This window comes from Malurus melanocephalus, unplaced genomic scaffold (genome assembly GCF_030028575.1).
Source record: "Malurus melanocephalus ecotype Western Australia unplaced genomic scaffold, MMel_1.1 scaffold_222, whole genome shotgun sequence".
Classification (NCBI taxonomy): Eukaryota; Metazoa; Chordata; class Aves; order Passeriformes; family Maluridae; genus Malurus; species Malurus melanocephalus.
Window position 1 is genome coordinate 754,413 of NW_026623454.1, and position 14,203 is coordinate 768,615.

The following is a 14,203-nucleotide window of genomic DNA, read 5'->3' on the forward strand; positions in this document are numbered from 1 at the left end:
TTTTGTGAGTGAAATATAGAAATAATGAAACAGCTCATCAAAAGTGGTAGAGCTTGGGAGGGCAAAAAAAAGAAATTTTTGTCTGAGTTTGGAAAGTACTAAATTTAAGAATTTAGAAAGTAGCAGACATTAAATAAATAAATCATTTGGCCCACATAAATGAATAAACTTTAAAGACTTACATTATCAAGGGTACTAAAAAGAGTGTTAGTAATTATTAAATATACTTCCTAATTAACTGGTGACCTGTATAGGTCTGTTTATTGTGGAAATGCAGAATCTCATTCTAAATCTGAATAAGGTGGCATAGCCACCTGGGGAACATGCAGCCCATGTAGAGGGGGTGCCTCACTCTGCAGCTGTATAATTACATCAGCTCATGATTTAAGTAAGTAAATGAGTTCCCTGTGGGAGGAGTAATTAGCCACTGGATAAAGGTGGAGCATCAGTTTATGCACGGTGTGCTTGAAGACTGAGAGAAAAGGTATAAACATGATTATTTCTACACACAATATGTACATCTTTATTAGCTATGTAAAAACCTGTGGAAGCTCTGTTTTCCTCCATTTCCTGAGTCACTGAAAAATGAGATGTTGAGAAATACAGTGCTGCAGTGTGTTTGTCAGCTATCTGGAGAAGGGAAGAATACAGGAGAAAAGTGAATTGTASACTAATGAATGAATAATGCTGAAAGGCTGCATATGAGGGGAATGTATGAGAGGCAGAGTGTGCCAGTTCTGTGGGCACAGGGAGGACTAAACACAGTTTCTTCAGCGAGTGGAGGTGCTGCAGTGATGTCTCATGGATGTGGGTTGGTYATTGCAACAACTTTGGTTCTTCATTCTGTAGCGAGATGCAAGATTGTTGTGCTCAGTAAATGGTTGGTTTCCTGGATGGTTTCCTCTGCCTTTTTGGACTGCACTGACCTGTCTCCAGSTCTTCTTTTGTGTCACCCCAACTTCTCCTGCAATTATCAGAGCATTTGCTTCCTCAAGTGCTGCAGCCAGTTCTGCAAGGGCCCGTTTTGGGAAGCGGTGAGTGCTGGTTAGAGGATGGAGCACAAACCTGCTTTTGTGTGAGCAGSGATAACAGGCCCAGCCACATATCCAGGGCAGCAAAGCACCAAGTTGGATTTCATGTTTATGACCTTACCCTCCTCTCCTCCCTTCAGTCTCAGGAAAGATTCACTTTTAGAGAGATGGACTATCTAGCTTAGCTTTAGGCCATCCTCTCCGTCTGGGTTCCTGCAATATCACAATAAACATAAACAGGAATGAGAAGAAAATACGAAAATTCTGAGCACGGGACCAAAACAATTCTTGCAGGATGCATAAAATATGAATATTTAAGGAAAACAAGAGTACTTGAACACCTGCAGTAATAAAGGCTCTTCTGCTAAAATGTGTTTTAATATTTAAATAACCATGTCTGGTAGCCTTTTGGGTGAAAATAGAGCTTGATTGCTGGCCATTTCCTACAGTGGAAACTTAAGGTACATCCAGTATAATTTTACACTAATAAATTGAATCTGAAAAAAGCAAACTKTAAGGCTGCAAAACAGACTGTTTTCCTGAATTGCTTTTGCCTCTGAAATATTWTGTTGGCATGACATGCACTGTTTATTGTTTTACATGTCTTTATAACCTTCAGTCTCTCTCTCTGTCAACACATTACTCTCCAGCTTCATTGTGCTCTTGTGTCTTCTCTGGTGCCGTGGGAACATAAAGCAAATGATTCTTCTGTTCTCAGCTAGAAATTGTTTTTCATTATAATTTCAAGAGGGGCTTTGAAGTATCTACTTAGGCTCTCACAGCTAATAAGAGACAARGCAGTTGCTATGCTACTTGTTGATTAAATGAAAACCAGACCTGATAACATGTGAAATCTTCCTGAGGGAGGTGTTTCTCTTACRGAGATGAGAACTGAGCAGTTAAGACCCGAAGTTGTATGTCTAAGGTTAAATGCCTAAATGGTCATTTTAAGCTCTGAAAGCAACGAGCTGGCTATCTGGAGCCAGAGTGTCAGTGGGTGTAAAATATCACTGACACTTCCTGAGCATTTGGGCACTAGGGGCTTTGAGGACAAAATGTCCATTTTATATTYCGAGCATTAAAAATCCTAAATTTTCATTTAAAAACTAAATGGGGAAAAAAAAAAAAAAGCAAACTTCTTCTGAGGTGCAATGTGACAGAAAATTATGACACCCAGGAGAAGATCCTCAGCTCTGCCAAAACCAAGATATCACATTTAAGGCCATAAATAACRTGTAGTTTCATACTTGTAAGTCACAGTTTGAAAATGAGTTTATACTGAAAGCCCCAAAATACAATTTATGCTTCTGAAACAGAGTATAGACCTCTAAATTCAAGACATCAATCTAATCTAAAGCCCTGGATTTGTTTGGACACTGGAAGTTTCTTAAGTATGTTGTACCCCTTAAGTCAGGTTTAACACATTCTGTGAGCACCAAGTTCAGAATAAAATAAAAGTCGCAATGCCTTTCACTGTGAAACACAACAAAAAAAAGGTGCCAGAGCATTAATGGTTTTGTATACTTAATTTAAAATACGAGCCTTAAAACTACAACTCTCGTTTTTTTCCTTTGCTGTTGAAAATGGGTAACTCTGCAGCAAAGAATGTGAGTCATGAGACCAAAGAAAGAACAGGCAAGGGAAAGCATAATTTTATAGTCCAGTGATTTAAGCACTGTTGGAAGAGACCAGAAATGGTTCTGCTCTGTACATCATTTCCTTTTATGTGTGTTTGTCTGTTTCAATTGAAATGCAGAAGCAATCCACAGCAGCAGAATAAAAAATGATATTACACATTGTCTCACTGTATTTTTGGTCCCACACTGTGGTTACCATGTGAACTGCTTAAGGAGTGGTGAATGTACCAATAAGCTTGTGGTTATCCTCTTAGAGTAGAGATCTGAGTTTAGTTCCCTTAAGCTAAGAAGGGCTTTCTTCTGTTCCAGTTACTGGCAGCAAAACACCTGATTTTGTAGCTGCTCTCAAACCAACAGGATGGCAAAGATCTGCATTCTGGCTTAGCTGAGGAGCAAACATCAATTAGATGTAAACATTGGATGGCAGAATTCAAGACAGAGGGAGATGCACAATTTTTAGACACGTTTCTATCTCCAGCTGGAAGAATCAGCCAGCTGCTGTCAGCACCCTCCTCTCCCAYGTGTGTTTGCCACCCCTGCTCCAGACTGTGTAGATTTGAGGTGATGCATTACTGTCTGTTGCATCACAGGACTTTCTTGGAATGTACACAGAGGTCATCAAGATGTGTTCTCTACCAATGTATTTCTTGTATATGGTGTGTTAAAATTTCAATGATTGCTTTAATGCTTTCCCCTGTATACCAGGGGAAGAAGTCACAGGCCACTAGCAATGTGCTGAGAGATAGTAACACTGGACTTTTTCTGAAAATACCAGTTTYTGAAAGAAAAAACACTTTAGATGTTAAAATAATAGCACATTTATTCTATTAATTTGTGCTTTCTGAAAAGGATATGAAAGTAGGGAGATTATCCTACAGCAGCAGTGTCCATAGACATTTCACACTTATAACTTTATTTTACCTTCATAAAAGGAAATTATGTGCTGGGATAATTTTTTGCTTATTGTGTCAGATTTCCTTTATTGCACTTGGCAATTTCATCCAATCTGTTCCCTGAAAAAAGAAATCTTGTATTTCCAAAACAAACAAAAGTTTCAGTTGCATGGTAACCAGCCCACATAGTAAGCCCTAGAAATATCAGATCCAGAGTGCTCAGGACTTTGCCAAAGAAACAGAGTGGTTTTAACTGATTTCTTCATATGATAATAACAGGGATTTTACCCACTACATCATACAAAATGATGCTGTGGCCAAATTCTTTGCTGTTACTGAAGTCAAAGGAGTTACATCATTGGCGAATGGGATTCCAGTTCATCCCAAGCAGTTTGTCCTTRTGCAGCCTGCAGAGGGGACTTTGCCTCCATCAGAGAGGGGAAGTCTCRCCGGGCCATGTGCCTGTTCTGTCAAAAAGGAACTTTAAAGACATTGTGAACTTTAGATCCACAGAGTAAGAGGAGTAAGGGGCATGGGAGGGATGAAGAAAGGCCTCTCAGTGTTTGCCACCCTTCTCATGTTGCAGAGAAAAAAAAGACAGATGTAGTTGCAGGGTTTTTCTCTGGGCATTTCACATTGACTGGATACTTTCAAAGGCTATAGTTATTTTGGCTCCCCGATGATGCAGAACCACTGGAGAAAGGTCTCAAGAAGCTGGAAGGAGCCATGAGCTGGTGGAAGTGCCTKGCTAAGGATCACAGGATAGGGTATCATGGTTTCGTCCCAGCCAGCAACTAAGGACTCTGTAGGCACTCGCTCACTCTTCCCTCCATCCCCAGTGGGATGAGGAGRAMAACCAGAAAAAAAAGAGTAAAACTCATGGGTTGAGATAATGGTGTAATAATTGATGCGAAATTTCATACACTAATACTACTAATAAAAAAAGAGGTGGAGAGAAGGTAAAATCCAAGAAAAGCAAGTGATGYGTGACACCACCCACTGATCAGTGCCCAACCCATCACCGAGCACCAGTTGTCTCCTCCCAATCAACTCTCCCCCAGTTTATGTACTGCTCTCTTAAGCAAGAGAAAAGAAGGTCCTAAAGAAAAAAAGTTTCTTTAGAATTCAGTTTGTAATGCATGTTCATGATTAACAAGCTGTTTCTTATTCATAGTGTGTGGATTTTCCATAATCATGAACTTAAGTAAGTGAGCTGACATCAAAGTAGTCACTGAGATATTCTTGTTTTCTGCCTAACATCATTGAGTGCACCTTGGACTATGGCTTTCACATCAATGTTTCCTTCCATTATAGCTTTTTGTTCATTAAAGTCCTCGACCAGCCTTTAATCCATGGCTGGTAGGACTTTGTGGTAAAGGAGCAGCGTCTGTGRCAATGTAAATATTGCACATTGAAATCAGTACTGGATGTTCACAGAGGGAGATGGAAATGCCTGCCACAGCACAAAATTTAAAGTAAGGTAAAGATCATCATTGCTGAATTCGTGTTTGAATGGGAAGGGTACCCCTGGCTCTCACTGCCAAAGTTTGGAGACTGTTTTGCTTCCACAGTGGATTCATTTTGAACAGTGGAGTCCAAGTGTCCTTTTCAGCTGTGTGCTCAGGCTGAACACAAACACATGCACACAGAGGCACATGGTACTGCAGGGATAAGATTCCTTACAAGAACAAGAGCTCTAGGAGAGAACTGTTAATTTTTGGGAGGACTGGTGATCCAGCAGACCGACAGTGCTTTGTGAGCAGCACTTGGTCCTCAGATTTGCCACAGCTCAGTCTGGCGCGGCTGCTAGTGGCAGCCCAACCCATGTGGTTTTTCATTGCCCTCCATCTCTCCTTCTTGTCCCAAGTCCTTCACTCACTGCGTTTTTGACTCTGTGGATGTGACAGAACGCATCTCTTTTCATATTTGCAGGTATATAAGTTTGTCTCTTGATTTACGCATTCTCTCTCTTCCTAATCACAAAAGCACCAACCAGTCTCAGCCCCAGTAAGACACAGAGGCTTGTTCAGTCTGTCAGGATCAAATCTGGACAGGAAAAGGGCAATACTGTCCTTTTCTCTTTGCTCTGTGGTTGTCACAGAAGGATCTACGCTACCTGTGCTCGCCAGGGTGGACTCATAGACTTGTAATGGTTTAGTTTCAACTGGTGTGGTTGATTGACCTGAAAAATAAATGGATGAAACTCAGACTCTTTGATCTAGGTATGGTGCTCTTGCAGCAGATTTGCTGTTGGAATGAGACAGGATTCAAGAGAACCAGCTGGAGTCTGGTATGTAGGATTTTCTGGACTAAAGCCAGGGAGCTTAGTTAATAACTCAGCAAGACAGGCTGCTCAATCTTCTAATTGGCTGCCAGCTTCAGGCCCTGAGTGCCCAGTAATTCACGCAGGGACCAGCACAACTGAAAAGGATCTGTACTGCTACAGCTCTCATGSTGGGTTTATTCTGTCAAAAAATGGTTGAATTAATTAGGTTGCAAGTGGCTTGTGGGCTGCAGAACCTCTGAATCAAACCATGCCCCTGGCTCTGAGCATCACCCTCCTTATCAAGAGCTGGTGTGAAGTTCTGGGTTGTTTCCTCAAGACCATGTCAGATCTGAGGCCCAGAAAACCTTCTGCATTGTCTCTGTCTTTCARCCTGAGCTGGAGATAAAACAGCCTGTGTGACGCCAGGTAAGAACATTCTGATGCACAGAAGTGTCTGCACTGTCAGAAATYGTCAGTGACAATCCTGTTGTAATGGGGAATGATATCTGATTGCAAGGGATCCTTCTCTAGGACCTGCCTAACTCGAGTCTTTGCCTTTGGACATTTTGTTTCAGAATTATGGTCTGTGCTGAACCTCACAACCAGGAGCCTATAAGATTTTTTAGTCAATATGGAGTTAAAAGCCTTGTAAATAGGTGGCCAGATCTGTAGAAAACTTCCTGTAAAGTACATGCATCAAAACCTGTGCCCTTGTGATATTCAGGCTTGCAAAGGATTTGGGGGAATGCTGCCTTAGAAAAGTCCTCTGTGTGCCCAGGGCACTGAGATGGGAAAAATAACACTTAGGAGAAAAACACTGGTCACTTTCCAAACAAGTGCTGAGAGCCTGGTTCTCAAAACAAATAAAAGAGAGCTTATCAAGAATGATTTTTTTTTAGGGGGTAAARTGCTGGCTGAAAAAGGCATGAAGCCATTCTAACAGGAACAAATCCCCTCTTGTTTGCTTCCTCCTAAATTCAGTTGAACAGAACTTTGTACAGTCTGTAAATAAAAGAGATTGGTGAGACACCTGAGTTGAGCACTCACACCTCCTGCAAACTGAAACAGGCTTCAAGACTCAATTGTTTTCTAACCATGGATATCAAAGGGGGCACTGTAGAGAGTCCCTTATGGAACTGAGTTTAGAAGAGGCACAAAATCCTTGAGAATCAAACAGAAAAAGGTATAGCTGAATTATCCCTGTGGAAAATTATGGTTATGCAGAGAACAGAAATTTAAGAGCAGGAAAGCCACCAAGGCAGTGGCAAGACAGGCAGAAAATATCTACAGCTGTATATGAAATTATGTGGAAAATAAGGSAAGAAGGGAGGTCATGCAGTCTAGAAGAGAAATCATGCCAAACAGGCAATATGTCTGGGCAGCAGGGATTTTGGGGGCCAGACTGATTTTGTTGGTATTGTGGAAAAAGGAGCAGCAGGAYGTTAGGGTGGGAAAAGGGGTGAAAGAAATGAAAGGTGACATGAAGGTTGAAAGCCTGAAAAGAGAAAGAAAATGTTTCAACCTCCAAAGATCCAACTGTGATTATGCAGCTGTCAGCCCTGCCCCTTTAATTAAGTAATTGATTAATTAAAATAAAGCACTTAATCTCTCCATTTACATATTATGCCTCCCACTAACCAGCACTGGCTGCGGGGTCCTCATCAGAAAGCTCCTTCCTATTTGAATTCGTGTTGGTTCCCAAACATATTACTTTGTAAATAGGAAATGACAACATTGGCTCGGTGCCCCAGTATCGTCGCAGCACTGCCATATGTCAGTATCATGCTAAACATAGTAAGCAGAAGACCCAACAATATAATTATTGAGGACATCTGTCAGCAGCACAGGCTACATCTGGGATTAGTAGCTGTAATACTGGAAAGACCTATAAGAAGCAGAGAGGAAAGTCCTTTTGTGTTGGCTTGGATTTTCAAGAGTAGGAGCCAGATCCTCAGCTGGTGTAAATTTAAGCCATTCAAAGAAGCTAATGAATCCAGCATCAGCTGATACTAGCTGAGGATCTGGCACTGAAAACCAGGCCAATGTCATTAAGTATGAGGTTTAATATTTTCTGCATAAAGGTGGAATGCCTCAAAACAATCTGAGTTTACAACATGGAAGATCATTTATTAGTGGAGCCAGCAGGTACAGGCTGTCTTTAATCTCAGATCTGAAGGATTGTGGACAARTTTGGAAAGCTCCTGAAGAATATTAAAAATTCTCTTTAATGTTCTTTGTACATCAAGCATGCAGTGGTGTAATTTTATATTTCAAATAATTATAGGCAGAAAAAAAAAGAATCTTTTGAGCACATTTAACACTTGCTAAATTCATCCACTGCAGAGTTTATCTTGTAGTCTGCACAGGCATTCTGTCCTGTGAAACCAGTGACACATACAGATTATACCTATTTATTAATCTGAGGGCAASCTCCCGTTGGAAAGCCAAGTAGCTGCATTAATGGAATGCTCCTTTAGAGTTAATATCCCCCGTAGAAATCACACAGCCATGTCTGTACCATGCTGTGCTCATTCTAACACACCGCAGTTCCCAGCATGCCTCAGTATTTCAAACACCAGGTTGTCCTAATATTGGCTATATGGCATCTGGGATGGAGGCTCTCTGTTTTTAAATATGTGGCAGAAAGATTTTGCTCCACGGATCTGCACACAAGCCCTGAGGATTTCCAGCCAGTTCCCAGCTCTGCTGTTTGACGATATGATGAGGAGCTGCATTGCTGCCTTCAACAGAGAAGCCAAAGGGATTATGCCCAAGAAATGCTAACAGGCAGATTTTGAGCAATACCAAGAAAAGTTGCTTTCTGAAGAAAGTGCTTAGTAATGTATTAGATGAGAAAAAAGGAGAAGAAAGGTTAATCTCCCCAGATAAAAGCTCTTCCTTCATGTGTCACATGAAACTTTTCACTCCTTTACAYTCTGTATTGATGAACAAAGGTATCCTTGCCCGAGTCAGGTTTGTAAAAGAGAGAAAATGAGCTCATGTAGTGATCTCTCCCCACTTTTAAAATTCTTTTGCTTTGCAAGATTTCTTTGAGCCCTAAATCCACAACCTAAACTTAACAAAGGATTGCAATAAAATGGTATATTTCAGAATTGACAGGTCATAGATTTCTTTTTTTCCCTTAACTGAGAAAAATCTTTCCTTATGTCAATAACTGCAATTTTGTGGGGGGATCTAAGAGAGGTATGACTCTTCACCTCACCCATTCGTCAGGAGATTCACCAAGACTCTCATGGATGTGTAACTGTGTGCCTGTGCACGAACTGAGTGTTTAAACTCTTCCTGTAATCTGTAAAGACACATCCCAGGAAGGCTGTAGGTCTGCAGAGACACCCAGCTGACTGAAGGGTCTACTCTGAGTCTTTGAATTGCCTTACTGAGGTGTTTATGGCTCTCTTGTGACTGCAGAGGAAGCATATGGTGCCTAAAGCCAAAACTGAGTGCCTGTGTGCCTCCCCCCAACAACACACCCTGTTCAGGCTGGCAAAAAGGCAGACAATTAAAAGAGGTTAGAAATATTGGTTATTGTGATGAGATGTGAAAAAATAATCTGATACAAACCTGTGGCAACACCCAAACCATCAATGTATTTTCRTTTACGTAACACATAGTGAACATTTTCTTTGCAAAATTCAATTGTGCCCTTCCTAGACAAGACAGGAGAGAAAAGASTTGTGAGCCCTGAAATGTAGAGGGYTCTGTCTTGCTCCTRTTGGTGCTTTTCAGTRRCTTGGACACTGCTTGAACTGYGTGTGAGTGTAATGGATGAAAACACGATTGTTCATGGACTGTGTTTATCTTCTTGGCAAAGGAGAGGTCTGAATGAGAAGTAGCTTTGTTTAATTCTGTTTTCTTAATAAAACAGAAAAAAAAGCTCCCCTAAGATTGTTTCAGGCCTCTGGTCTCACACCAGTACATCCTCTCCTCTTCACATGGATGAGTAGCTGAGAACATTTTTCCCTCAGGTTGAAAAATAGCAAAAAAACCCCCAAGCAAACAAAAAACCGAACAAACAAACAACAATAAAACAAAACAAAAAAACCCACAAAAAACCAAAAACCTGAAACTAATCCCCCCACCAAAAAAACCCACCCCGCCACACATAAAACCAATCAACCAACTAAATCCCTGTGAGACAAAAACAAAACCAACCAACCAATCAAAACCTGACAGGTTATTTAGATAGCAATAATAATAATAATAATAATAATAAAATTCTTATTATTTGATTTTCAGGATTTTTTTCCTCAGATAAGTGGGAATAGCTATTTTTTTTTTATTAAAATGCAAGACAATCCAAATAGCTTGAGGCCATGGTCCGACCCTGAAAACAGATTTAACTGCTTCAGTAAACCTATCCACCTCATTGACATTTCTTACATTTGGAAATCCTGTCTTGAACAATAGTTTGTAGGATTTGTTCCAAGGGGGATTAAAGTGAGACTCAGGTACAAGCCTTCAGTTTGGAGGTAGATTTCACTATTGCTGCTGAGTGAAAACTCCCAATTCAGAAAACTACTCTATTTGTTTCTAAAAATAAAAGACAGTTCCAGGAACACAGACATGCAGAATGAATAACTAATTCTTGTCTGATTGCAGCTCTGGAGTGAATTTTGATGGTTGAGTTGAAAACAGTGCTTGGATGAAAAGGAGTCTATAATGGAAACCATGCAGGAACTTTAACACCAGCAGCAGCGCCAGCAGAGAGCTCGTAAGAATATCAGTCRTGTGGGGAACTGTGCACCTATTGGACGTGTTCACTGAAAGATTAACTTCAAAATCTATAGCCTCAATTTCCTGAGTTTAACTGTGTTTGAATGATCTGCGAATTTTAGGCTAATGTGTATTTAACATGCATCTCTATAGAGTTATGGACCCATACAGTGTGTCTTTATTTGCAATGCTATGGGCCTTACAAGCATTCATTTAGGTGTAGCTTATTTAATTTTTAATGGGCTAATCCTTGTTCTTTCAGGGAAGTTTTTCTATATACAAAGCAATTACTTAAACTAGTGTTTGTTTAGCTCACCTAACCAGAGCAGTCACGTAATCTTTSGGCTTTTTCATATCTTGCCAGCAAATTTATTAATGGAATCGGGCTGTTCCTGTCTGAAATATTCTCTTGCAAATGTTTCCAGGCAGAACAAGAATGTGAATAACCTAGTGTTCAACAGCAAGTTTTAAACAGATTSTTATTCTCCTGTCTGATTTTGATAAGGTCAATGCAGTAGCAATGACAKAGACCACATTTTACCATTGCAATTGATTTTTGTTTATGGAAGTTAGCTAATATTTATGTTCTTGCAGGGAGGATTTGAAAGAGATATGGAGGATGGAGTTAGGAGTTTTCTTGTTCACATTTCCAAATCTCCCCCAAAGCATTATTCATATTTTCTTTTTGGTATCATGGTACAAGGCCTGGCTGAAATTTTTACTTCCATTTTCCCAAAGCCCTGCTGTATTGTTCTGATGCTCAGATTTCTACCTCTCTTCTCCCTTACGAGGGCACATCCATCCACACACATCAAACAGCAAAGAGAACTTAGATTCCAGCCTTTGTTAAAACTCAAACTGTACCTCCTAACCATTGCAACAGCTGCTTTTTGGGCCACTGGTTTCACAAAGGCATTTCATGACTCCTTATGGCAGCTCTTTCTTTATGGAATTAATTCAGTTTCATACAAACCTCAGGAGATGGCATTTACTAAAAATAAATGAATAAATAGCATCATTATTCATAATTATTATTATTTTGTATTTGCAAGAACCAGGGACTGACTCTCATTTTGGTCAAAATCATAAAAATTCTCCTGACATAGAAGCAACCACCTTCATGTCAAAGTCCTGTAAGCTAATAAAGAATTTGACCAGGCCATTTCTTACTCTATGGGAAACCTGTTAATTGTGATTAACAATTGTGTAAAAGTGCAGCAGTCACAGCCCCTTCTCTGCTGTACACTCTGCAGTCAGACTCACCATTCTGCATCTAAGGCCCTGCCAGTGTGCACTGGGGCATGACTAACATCTGTTATTTGTTTGTTTATTCCTSTCCTTCCCAGGCAGTAATCATGTGCCACAACCCGTGGAGTATTTAGAATACACCTTTGCTGCTCAAGGTAAGGTCAGAGATGAGCAGATTGCTTTTCCAGCAGGAGGTGGTGAGGTTTGTTGTAACTCTTCGTTCCCGTGGGAATTTATTTCTCACTTTGGGTCAACTCTGAGAGAACTCTGTCTYATGCACTGACACCCTTACAAATGTTTTACCAAAGCAGCTGCTTCCTTTGGCTGGGACCTTTTTGATGTGCCAGCTTTATGGGTGTTTTCCTCTCAGGATGCTACCAATGGGCTCACTTTGCCTTTATTTTTAGCTCCTTCTCAAAAAAAACCCTTAACTTTGCACTTCCCACTTCAAAGTAAACTTATATCCTTCAGTGGGAAATGTCTTTATTTAATGCTGCCCCACACTGAAAGCAGCCCCTCAAAAGTACTGCTGGTTTTCTACCTCACCAGTAGGGAGGATWTCCTCCAAAAGCACCACTTGCAGTTTACAGTTGCTGCAAGCTAACCATCCAAAGGTRTTAAATGCAGAGGAATGTAAAAATATCTCACAACACAAAAGCGGGGAGAAGAAAATCAGTCAGTGCAGAAAACTAAGTATATAGGGGAAATTCATCATAATGGATGAAATACACTGAAAAAAGGGGATGCTTAAAAGTAGAAGAAAATTCCACATTTGCAAGATATACTAATATAGACAAAAGCTCATAAAAAGGAAAATATAATTCCAAGGTACAGAATTTGAACGACAGATATGCCTGAATGATTAACATTTTGGCTTTGCTCACTGCCAATATCCTTTCTTCAAAGTGGGGTTGAACAGAGTCACAAGCAAGACTAGGAGGCAGATAACAAACTRTTAGAGCATTACCTGCTGCACAGARCATTATTTGCCAGCAGACTGGTCCCAGGATCTTCATTTTAAAATAACCTTTGCACAGCTGTGAACATGCTTAATTTTTAAGGCCACACATTGCCTTCAAATTGGATTGAATTACTGCACTGTTTTAAAAACTTGTGATCTGATTCTGCGGTTAAAAAAAAAAAATTAAACATTGCTGCTCTAAGTACAGCAGATTTATTTCTTCCACAATGAAACTCTTTGGTACAGCGGCCTCTGAAGACAATTTTTAACGCTGACTCCTCTGCATTCTGACTTCATTTGTGGAGATACATAAGCCACAATAACAGCCTCAAACAAGACTTTCAAAACACACTGCTTTTGTACTTCAAAAKAGATATGTCCCCATTTCTTTCTCATATGTCTTTTCTCAAGCCTTTTATTCTTCACAAAGAAATACAGAGCTGACCTGACAAAAACATTTTGCTTGACAYAGTAGTCAGAATTATCCTGCCTGAGCAAATCTGAGAACTCTTTTCCTGATGGAGCTACCTGAGAGCATAAAAACATATATTTTATTTGTATCTCTTGAAAAAAAGGTCCCTGATCTTCAAGACACAGATAGCTCTTATCTCAAATGGAGACCCACTGAATTCACTGAATGTACATAAGGATCTTGAGGACTATAATTGTATTGTGAACCTAGATGCTGATGTGCTTCACTCAAAACATCCCCACCCTGGAAGGCAGCACACTCCCTGGGTTTTGACACCCTCCAGTTGTCCCTATTGCCTGTGGGGTCAAAGCTGGTGAGCATGCCATGAACTGATTTCTCAGATTTTCTTTCCCAGAAAGAAAGAAAAAACTGGTGCCTCTTCCTTTTTCACTCTTCACCTTCAACAAGAACATGCTCTGTGATGGAGAGGGCTTGCTCTCATCTGCTTTATTGCACTCCTGTTACTACATAAATGCAATTCTTCAGAATGGCCTCTCTCCACCAGCCCACAGCTAAAGAAAATTGTAACTACTGAAAATAGAGAAAAAACTCACCAGAAGAAGGGCAGATAGACATCCCTGAGGGAATGTAACAACTACAAGACTTTAAACTAAAAAATATCAACCCCCCCAACCAAGTAAACTCTCCCTAACCAAGAAAGGCAAAGGATGTCTTTGCAGCATCTTGCCAGAATTTACCTTACCCCTTCATCCTTGTCCCCAGTTCATCCACATGGTGCTGGGTCATGATGGCCCTACCTGGAGCAGCACACCTGTGTTTTCTTTGCATGGAAACCAAGGATGGGAGTGAAGAACAATTGACTCTCATCAAGGCCAAGGCACACACTTRAGATGGAGATCAGACAAAGTCTAGACAGATTCCTTAGCTGTTTGGTTATTTTTTATAGATTCTTTAATACTAACCATTTGTTCTTTATGAAACATTCAAAATGTTGTATGTA

At 40.3% G+C, this 14,203-nt stretch overlaps 1 long non-coding RNA gene across 1 annotated transcript; it reads left to right on the plus strand.

Annotated features, from left to right (window-relative positions):
- Positions 1-6,138: 6,138 nt before the first annotated feature.
- Positions 6,139-11,987, plus strand: LOC130578315 (uncharacterized). Its single transcript, XR_008965862.1, has 3 exons — positions 6,139-6,253; positions 10,448-10,559; positions 11,908-11,987. It is a non-coding gene; the product is annotated as an uncharacterized LOC130578315 (long non-coding RNA).
- Positions 11,988-14,203: the final 2,216 nt, after the last annotated feature.